The sequence below is a fragment of the Aquarana catesbeiana genome, linkage group LG13 (genome assembly GCF_042186555.1).
Source record: "Aquarana catesbeiana isolate 2022-GZ linkage group LG13, ASM4218655v1, whole genome shotgun sequence".
Lineage (NCBI taxonomy): Eukaryota > Metazoa > Chordata > Amphibia > Anura > Ranidae > Aquarana > Aquarana catesbeiana.
Window position 1 is genome coordinate 62,929,368 of NC_133336.1, and position 10,903 is coordinate 62,940,270.

Here is a 10,903-nt window from a genome sequence, read left to right on the forward strand (position 1 = left end):
CCCAGTGAAGTGCTTGGCCTCAGAGTGATGCACAGAGATGAAACCAATCCTCCTACATAAGTTGTACCTGATTATCTTTTTTCCGTCTTCCGCCTACATCTGTGCAGAATTTACACAAGATCTCTCTGCTCTGAAAAGCAGGGGTAGGGAACTGAAGTTACATCATTGAGGAGAGCTCTGAGAGCTGATTGGAGGGAAGGGGCATGCCCCCCCCCCCCCTGCACACATGAACAGAGCTGAGGCTGTCAATGTGCTGGAGGTCCCTCCCCTGTCACAATTTTTCTCTTGGTGTCAGGAAAATTCCTCAGAAGGGACTTGTGCTTAAAGCGGGGTTCCACCCAAATTTTGAACAATATCTGTATGTATTCTCTTCCTTGCCTAGATGCTGACATGCCGTTTAAAAAAATTTAAATCGCCGTAATTACCTTTTATTTTTCTATTCTTCTTTGCACTTCCTGGTTCTCCTCCCGTGGGAGTAGGCGTGTTTCTAGCCTCTCCCAGACTCCTGGGAGCTAGTCTCAGGCTTCCCAGGATGCCACTGAGCATGTGCGGGAACGAGCAGTGAATGCTGGGAGCACAGCATTCACCACATCCAGGAAATAAATGCTTGTGGGCTTCAAATGCCCATAATGAAGATGGAAACCGCCTGCAGTGAATAATATAAGTTATTCTTTCCGACGAAATCTGACACAGGCGGACATATTACACACAATATGTGAGTATGTAATGCTAAGAAGAAAAGTTTGTGAATGAACTCAAAAAAAAAAAAACGATAGATAGGTGGACCCCCACTTTAAAGCAGAGGAATGGGACAGCGGACAGAAATGACACTTAGTGCTCTGAATTGAGACAAGTACACACTATAGAGGGATATGCTTTGTTCATATTTCATGTTTGAGATTTAACCACTTGCCGACGGCCTTCCGCAAATATACTGCGGCAAGGCGGCTCGGCTGCGCAAACCAATGTACCTATACATCGGTCTGTGCATGAGATGCAGTGAGCGCGCGCGGCAGACTTTATGTCCGCTGGCCACCCGCAATCGCGGTACAGAGAGGCAGAACGGGGATCTGCCTATGTAAACTAGGCGGATCCCCATTCTGACAGGAGACAGCACTGGTGTTCCTAGTGATCAGGAACAGCAATCTCTGTGTTGTCCCAGTAAGCCCATCACCCACAAAGTTAGAACACACCCAGGGAACACAGTTAACCCCTTGATTGCCCCCTAGTGTTAACCCCTTCCCTGCCAGTGTCATTTATACATTGATCAGTGCATTGTTTTAGCACTGATCACTGTAATGTCTCTGGTCCCCAAAAAGTGTCACTTGGGGTCAGATATGTCCGTCGCAGTCCCGCTAAAAATCAATTTGCCGCCATCACCAGTAAAAACATAAAAAAATAAAGTTCATAAATCTATCCCATAGTTTGTAGATGTTATAACTTTTATGCAAACCAATCAATATACGCTTATTGTTATTTTTGGTAAAAAAAAAAAAAAAAAAAATGTAGAAGAATACATATTGGCCTAAACTGATGAATACATTTTTTTTGGATATGTAATACAGCAGAAAGTAAAAAATACTGTTGTTTTTTTTTTTTCAAAATTGTCGCTCTTTTTTTTGTTTATAGTGCAAAAAATAAAAACTGCAGAGGTGAACAAATACCGCTAAAAGAAAGCTCTATTTGTGGGGGGAAAAAAGGACATCAATAGGCAATTGTTTGGGCACAACCACACAATTGTCAGTTAAAGCGGCGCAGTGCCGTATCGCAAAAAATGGTCTGGTCATTAAGGGGGTAAATCCTTCCGGGGCTGAAGTGGTTAAATACAAAAATTTAGCTCAGGATAAAGGCTCTAATGAATGTCACATGGCGCTCAATGCTTTCTCAAAGAAGAAAGCGAGAGAGAATGATGTGGTCCAAGGCACCATAAGTAATTGGCCTCCATCACAAATTTGAACAAAAAGAGAAAAAGTTTGGTCGGCGGGACTTTGAATGAGGCCAATCACTATATAGAGTAAGCATGTGGGATATAAAACACAGTATTGCTTATATGGGTTCTGACAAAAAAGGGGAGAGTCCCCAAAACCCCCCCCCCTTTTTGTCGGAACCCATATAAGCAATACTATGTTTTATATCATACATGCTTACTCTATATAGTGATTGGCCTCATTCAAAGACCCGCCAACCAAACTTTCTCTGGTATTTCTTTTTTGAGAAAAAAAAAAAAAGAATTTCCAACCAGTTGCAGCAGTTGACAATGAGGAAATTGTGTTGTTCTACAAGATCACCTCTGAAGGACATGTCAGGCCTAGGAGGTCAAAAATCACTCCGTTATAGTAAACCGTGCCGGGAATGGGGAGCATTGCTTGCTGTCATTGGGTGTTTTATGGTTCGCTTACAACAGTTTTACTATTATTGCTTATCTGATTATGGTTTATTTTCTATTGGCTTTCACTTACTTGCCTAGAGAAAGGAAGAGAGAAATCTCCCCAAGTGCGTTATATCCTACCTAAGACCCAATTGGAAGATTTTCCCTCTCTACTGGCCAGTGGCCACCAGGACAGAGTGGATCTCCCTAACTGGGTTACAGGGGACCATAAAGTGCTAACCCTTTCTGCCTCCATCCAAAACTAGGAAAAAAACTTTTGGTTGGAGTTCCACATTAGACAAGTGACTTTCCATGTTCCGTTGGCTATCCTTTAATTTATAGACATTGAGCTAGCTTTGTGGAAGAGAATATAGATTAGCAATTAGAATGAGACCCCAATGGAATTCATTGTTTATTTTTATTACGGGTACTTCTATAGCGCTGACCATTTATGCAGCGCTTTCGACATATATTGTACATTCATATCAGTTCCTGCCCTCGAGGAGCTTACAATCTAAGGTCACACATGCTCTTAGTCATATCGCAGAGCAGCTCTGCATTGCCAGCTGGCTAGGGGGCAGTGTGGTGCACCCCCCCCCCCCCCTTTTTTTTGTTTTGTTTTGTACAAGCTTTATTTGAAGTAGACAAAATGCACATTTTATTCACTGCAATATCAGGGAGTGCGCTGTGGGACTGTTCATGGAGTCCAGTTTTAATATTTTTACTTTTGAGAGGAAAGAAAGAAGGGGTTTGGGACTTTAGATGAAGCATGTATCTGGACGCAAAAACGCACTGTGGGTCTGTAAAGTGTTTTTTTTATTACATATACTAATACAGATAAAGTAAAACCACAGTGCAAGTAAAATGAGTATCGCTGTAACATAAATTTAATATATACACATAGTAACATAACATGGAGGTGCAAATGGTATCGTGCCCGCTGTCAACATTCATGTTACACATGATATAGCACATTGCATAGTTAGTAAAATTGTAACATAGTCAGGCATAGTTGGTAAAAAATATATAAATATGATTGCATGTAATGATGTAGCTGTGGCATCAGAGAAAGCTTGACGCGTTTCGTTGATCTGTCCACTCATCAGGAGCGTATGCAACAGGAATATCTATGAAGTATATATAGATATAATGAACATGAGTCTGACTAGGAAAAGAAGCAAAGAAGGCAGATAAAGAAAGTAAACATCATCTACCCATACTTACAAAATGGGCAATGAACGTGGCATGTGGTGGCAGGCACAAGGTGGACTGAGAACAACACATCTCACAGGAGCTGAGGTGGAGATATACCAAGGCTTAGCATCAGGGGATGTTAAAAGGTGAGGTGTGTAAGGGAATGTATTCCCTATGTGAAGAAAGGTGATGGGATGTAACTCATCAACAGGGACCTATGGGAACAATTGTAAATGTGTGTGTGTGTGAGTATATCATTGATAAATAATATATGGGTATAAACAGTGTTGAACCCAGTATAGGTCCTAAAAAGTAATGAAAAAATTAGAAGAGGTGGTGGTAAACCATATCTAAAGATAAGTGCTAAAATAACATGTGTGGTCTATTTACAATGTGTTTCAAAGTGACGGAGTCACCAGGATAGACTTTCTTAAAGAGGAAGTAAACCCTGGTGGTTTTTACTTCCTCTTTATTTCCCAGCAAAGGTAAAGCATAATGGGCTACTATGCATCGCATAGTAGCCCATTATGTGTCACTTACCTGAAACCGAAGCCCGCAATGTCACCGCTGTTCCCACTGGCAGGGAGTGTCCATCTTCAACCCCTCTTCCTTCCGGGGCCACGAACTCTGGCTCTGTGACTGGCCCAAGTCACGTGATGTCACGGCATGACCCCTATTAGAAACGGCACAATGTGCCCTTTCTAAAGTGCCCATGTGCCGATGACATTGGCGCATGTGCCGTAGTCATCAGCGCTTGGCTTTTTCGTAAATATCTCCTAAACCATGGAGGTTTAGGAGATATTTCCAGCACCTACAGGTAAGCCTTAATATAGGCTTATCTGCAGGTAAAAGTGGTTGTACAGGGTTTACAACCACTTTAATGGTGAAATGTACTTCAAAAAAAGGGGGAAAGGGGGATAGTGATGGAATAGGAAAGGACTAACCACCAAATTGAATACCACTGACAAAAAATGAAGCCTACCATGATAATAATATTTTTACTTTTGTTGGTGTGAAGAGTTGTGAATAATACGACCTCTTAGTGGTCACGGAGGAGTGATTTCGGAAACGCTGCCCCAGGAGGGATAAACGATGGTATATTTACAATACATACTAGTTTACTATATTGTAAGAGCTAATAGATGGTCAAGTCAGACTAATTGACCACATAAACCACATAAACCTGCTGGTACTCGCAGTGCTGAGGATAAGGATTTAACTTAATCAGCGTCCACAATCTGCTTATTAATTCAACAGAAGTGTTTGTCATCCTGTGAGTAGGTATAATAAAGCTTGTTTATAGTAAAAATATTGCTGGGTCCTGTATTCATAATGGTCCTGGCTGTGTAATCTTGAAATGCACTGGATGGAAAAATGATGCATTGATCTCTTCTTCATCTCTGGCTTCAATGCCTGTAAACCCTAAGGCTACTTTCACACTGGGGCATTTTTTCAGGCGCTAAAGGGCTAAAAATTGCTCCTGTAAAGCACCTGAAAAACGCCTCCTCTGCAGCCCCAGTGTGAGAGCCCGAGTGCTTTCACACTGGGGCGGTGCGCTTGCAGGACATTAGAAAAAGTCCTGCAAGCAGCATCTTTTGGGTGGTGCGGGAGCTGTGAATACAGCGCTCCTCCATCGCCCCTGCCCATTGGAATCAATAGGCACCACTGCCGAAGAACCTGCAAAGCGCTTAGCGGACGCTAGTAACCCTTAATTCGGCCGCTAGCGGGGGTTAAAAGTGCCCCCCCAGCGACCAAAAAGCGTTGCCTTTACAGCAGGAAAGCGCCGCTAAAAATAAAAGCGCGTTACCACTAACGCCCCCCCCCCCCGCCACAGTTTGAAAGTAGCCTTAAAGTGGAGGGCCACCCTAAAAAAAAAAAATTGCACTAAAAATCCTAAATAAAATAAAAAAAAAAATTTTGAAACTTACCTAAACCCTTGTTGATAAGCAGCCTTCCTAATCTGCCTCTTCCTAGTCCGCGGCGTGTCCTGCTCCTCGGTGAGTGGCCCCATTGCCCTCTGGGAACTGTGTGTGTTCCCAGAAAACCACGGGGCCATTCACAGATCGCCGCTCATGCGTGCGCAGTAGGAAACTGGCAGTGAAGCCGCAAGGCTCCACTGCCTGTTTCCCTTAGTTAGGATGGCGGTGCCGGGAGCCGAGGGACGGGTCGGCCTCGGGCGGCCGACATTGCGGGCACCCAGGACAGGTAAGTCTACTTATTTAAAGTCAGCAGCTACAGTGTTTGTAGCTGCTGATTTAAAAAAAAAAATTTTGCTGGCCAGAATCCCGCTTTAAGCTTAGTAAACACAGGCTGAATGTCGGGCGGTTCAATAGAAACTGGCCGACATTCGGCCGGACAGAAGCCAGCCATTCGGGGCCATGAACGAAAAAGGGTTGCCGATCGGCTTCCAATCAGCGCTCTCCCTATCAGAACACAACAGCACAGCAGGGTAGATCGCTGTAGTAACATTGTATAGTTAGTACAGTCTCCTCCTGGGCTGTCAGGTTTTTTTTCGTTCAGTTCTGCTGGGTTGAATGGAAAAAAAAAAAAACTAGTAGTGTGTACTAGGCTTAAGATGGTTGTAAACCTCAGTCATGAAATCTGAACAAAGCACATACACTCACCTGCCACTTTATTAGGTACACCTTGCTAGCCCCGGGTTGGACCCCCTTTTTCCTTCAGAACTGCCTTCATTCTTGGTGGCATAGATTCAACAAGGCGTTGGAAACATTCCTCAGAGATTTTGGTCCATATTGACATGATAGCATCACGCAGTTGCTGCAGATTTGTTGGCTGCACATCCATGATGTGATTCTCCCATTCCACCACATCCCAAAGGTGCTCTATTGGATTGAGATCTGGTGCCTGGAGGCCATTGGAGTACAGAGACCTCATTGTCATGTTCAAGAAACCAGTGGTGAGATGATTTGATCTTTGTGACATGGTGCATTATCCTGCTGGAAGGAGCCATCAGAAGATGAGTACAATGTAGTCATAAAGGATGGACATGGTCAGCAACAATACTCAGGTAGGCCGTGGTGTTTAAACAATGCATAATTGGTACTAAGGGGCCCAAAGTGTGCCAAGAAAATATCCCCCCCACCATCACACCACCAGCCTGAACCATTGATACAAGGCAGGATGGATCCATGACTTCATGTTGTTTACACCAAATTCTGACCCGACCATCTGAATGTAGCAGCTGAAATTGAGATTCCTCAGACCAGGCAACGTTTTTCCAATCTTCTATTGTCCAATTTTGGTAAGCCTGTGCTAATAGCCTCAGTTTCCTGTTCTTAGCTGACAGGAGTGGCACCCGGTGTGGTCTTCTGCTGCTGTAGCCCATCTGCTTCAAGGTTCAATGTGTTGTTTAGAGATGGTATTCTGTATTCCTTGGTTGTAGTGAGTGGTTATTTGAGTTACTGTTGCATTTCTATCATCTCAAACCAAGTCTGCCCAATCTCCTCTGACATCAACAAGGCATTTTCATCCACAAAACTCCCGCTCACTGGATATTTTCTCTTTTTTTGGACCATTCTCTGTAAACCTAAAAGAGGGTTGTGTGTGAAAATGCCAATATATCAGCGGTTTTTGAAATACTCAGGCCAGCCAGTCTGGCACCAACAACCATGCCATGTTCAAAGTCACTTAAATCCCCTTTCTTCCCCATTCTGATGCTCGGTTTGAACTTCATCCTTACCACATCTAGATGACTAAATGCATTAAGTTGCCGCCATGTGATTGGCTGATTCGCAATTTGTGTTACCAAGCAATTGAACCTAATAAAGTGGCCGGTGAGTGTATATCTGCAGTGTTTACTTGTCTATCTTCAAAGCTTTAAGTGTCCATTCTCTCTGGTGCTTCCTTCCTCTATTATCAGCATGTGTCACTTTTGAGAAGTTTTCCGAACTCCTGAGATAAATTAGTGACTGGGGGGAGAGCTCAGCACACAGCTTGTCTATTCAGAACAGTTCTGCTGTGTGTGGAGGGGGTGTGTTCCTTTCCTCCAATCAGCTATCACACCGTGTATAAGAGCTGTAACTGCAGCTCTCCGCCCCCTCCTCTGTGATTCTGAAAAATGCAGAAGGATTTCATCTAAAATCAGCACTACAGAAGGGATGCAGAGAGGAGATGACAGCAGATATACATGTGAAACGTATGTAGGAGGATGTGTTTCATCTCTGTGTATCATCTGAGGCTGTTCACTTCACTGGGTATAAGAGAAGGGTGTACTTTAAGACTAGGTTCACATCCATCCTTATCTGTTTTTAATGCATTTATTAAACCCAAAACCAAAAATGTAATATATTACAGATTACCAATCATTAGATGTGGTGGCTGAATTAGTTTTATTTTTTCCCCTCTGTTTTCACCTGGTGATCCAGCCAGTAACACACCACTTGTATTAGTCCACTCTGGATGAAGGAGCAACAGAGACATCTTTGGGCAGCAGCATTGTTAATCTGGGTGTAAGGGGGTGTTAGATGGACTAGCAGATGTAAATACACTAACAAACTAAAGCTAAGACTTTATAATCAGTTACAGAAGTTTTTAATCTTTTTGGGATAAAGGTTTTACATTAAAAAAAATAAATAAAAGCTGATCATTGTAAGTACCCTTGCCGGTAATAAATGGTTTGTCTCATCCCTGCAATTTCTACATCCGCAGAATAGATTGCGTTTTTTTATACTGGTTAGTAAAGGAAAGAGCGCCTAAAAGAAAGCAAACAAATGTAGCCATCACCTCAAAGAATTGGTAAGCTGGAATGTAATGTTTGCTTTTGGGTTTAATTAGGGCTGGGCGATTTTCTTAAAAAAAAAAAAAACTCGATTCACGATTCGAATTAAGTTTTTTTTTGGACACCGCGCCGGTCCTGAGGAGCTGCAGGCAGGAGTTTTTAGGCGAGGCCGCGGCTTCGGCCTAGTCTACGTCGTCCGGCCTCGCTGACTAGGCCGAAGCCGCGGCCTCACCTAAAAACTCCTGCCCACAGCTCCTCAGGACCGGCGCAGTGTCAGCGCCGGTCCTGGGGAGCTGCAGGCAGGAGTTTTTAGGCGAGGCTTCGGCCTAGTCAGCGAGGCCGGACGACGTAGACTAGGCCGAAGCCGTGGCCTCGCCTAAAAACTCCTGCCCGCAGCTCCTCAGGACCAGCACGGTGGAAAAAAAAAAATCTAAAAAAATTGATTTGCTTAAATTTTGAATCGATTTGACCTCTCGACTCGATTCAAGATTTGAATCGATTTTTTACCCAGCCCTAGGTTTAATACTGCTTTAACTCTTGTTGATGCGTGTTGACAAGTGTTTTCATCATGCATTGGTTCTTATTTTAGCCATTGAGGACTGATTTTCTGCTGGAACACCATTGTTGTGGACTTTGGAAGCCATAAAATGCATTAAAATGTACTATGTGTGCATTTTCATGCGTTGCCATACGCTTCTATGAGACTTAGAGCACAAGTGTGCCGAAAAAGTGGCATGCCTCATTGTTCAAAATGCAGGACATAGATGTGAACTGCAATACATACTAGCTAATTATGCTATTGTCTTGCAGGTTTTTCTTTTTCTTTTTTTCTGAGGTTTACAACCTCTTTTAGCTGCAATGTTACATTGTTCTTGGGAATGTTTGATTTGCCTGTCCATGATGTGCATTTCATTGCATTTGCTGTGTAATTACTATTTGTTGTTGTGCAGTTATGTGGTTGATGTTTATCACATTTGCTGCATGTTGATCGGATCTGGCTGATTTGTTTAATGTGCAACTACAGTGTCTGCAGACATTGCTGCAGTCCTATAAATGCTGTGGCAGGAAAGATAGCAGGTGCAGCAGCTACTCGGCCTCCTCCCGTTCCTTCACCAACTTGTATAACCTTTTATTTAACTGCCAGGAGAGTAGAGAAGAAGGAATACTATAACTCAGGGGTCTCCAAACTTTCGAAACAAAGGGCCAGCTTACTGTTCTTCATACTTTATAGGGGCCAGAGTGGGGCCATTGGGAGTAAACAATGCCCCATCTTTAGTATTAGGGGGAGGATTGGTGCCCCATCATTGGGGTCAGTGGGAGGATTGGTGCCCCATCATTGGGGTCAGTGGGAGGATTGGTGCCCCATCGGGTCAGTGGGAGGATTAGTGCCCCATCATTGGGGTCAGTGGGAGGATTGGTGCCCCATCATTGGTATCAGCGGGAGGAATGGTGCCCCATCATTGGTGTCAGTGGGAGAAATAGTGCTCCATCATTGGTGTCAGCAGGAGGAAAGGTGCCCCATCATTGGTGTCAGTGGACGAATGGTGCCCCATTATTGGTGTCGGTGGGAGAAATGGTGCCCCATCATTGGTGTCAGTGGGAGAAATAGTCCCCCATCACATTGGTGTCAGTGGGAGGAATAGTGTCCCATTGTTGTTAGTGAGAGAAACCATGCCAAAAGGGCCGGATAAAGGCAAGCAAAGGGCCGCAGTTTGAAGACGTATAATTTTAGTGACCGCTCTTTGTCAGCTGGAGCTGCTGACCTCACATGCAGATGGTGGCGTCCAGTAGAAATCTTTTGGCTTTTTTGGTCTTCACAAATAAAGCTTTCACGCATTTTGTGCTTTTTCTTTTTTTTTTTTTTTTTAAACTACACCAATCAGCCATAACTTTATGAATACTTACAGGTAAAGGGAATAACATTGATTATCTCATTACAATGACATCAGAAAGTGAGTGGGATATATTTAAGCAACAAGTAAATATGTTATCTCTGAAGGTGATGTGTTGAAAGCAAAAAAAAAAAAAAAGGGCAATACAGTTAGTTGTGTATAACCTGGACTGTAGATGATAACTGCTGCGGAACAACTTCCTTTCTTACTGATGTTTTATCCTTCTGCAATGTAGACAGGGTTAAACTGAATATTCATGAGTGCAGAAATGCAGCAGCCATCTTTATAGAGACCACTTAGCAATGCTCGTCTATGGAGTGTCTCTAGTGTAAGTGGCAGCTATCTTGGATGGCTCTAATTCAATCCTAGAGGATGGTGATTGACTGAATTAACAGAGCACCGAGATGGAGTTTGCAGGATGCTGAGGAAAAAGGAGAGGATTGGCTTGAAGCAAGCAGGTTTGTGGGGAAACGACTGAGCTGCTGCTCCTGGATGAATGAATCCCTGCCATAGATGACCACAATCAGGTCGGACTGTACTGGAAAAGTGCTTCTACTTTTTGTGAGGAAGGAAAGGAGGGATTGTCTCAGCAGGCTTGAAAGGGGGACACAACAGCAGCCACATCCTTGTCTGAGGACTTGATAATGTGTCAAGAGACCTGGAAACTGTTACTGACCAGTGGGATAAAACTGGGACTTATAGCAATCTAGT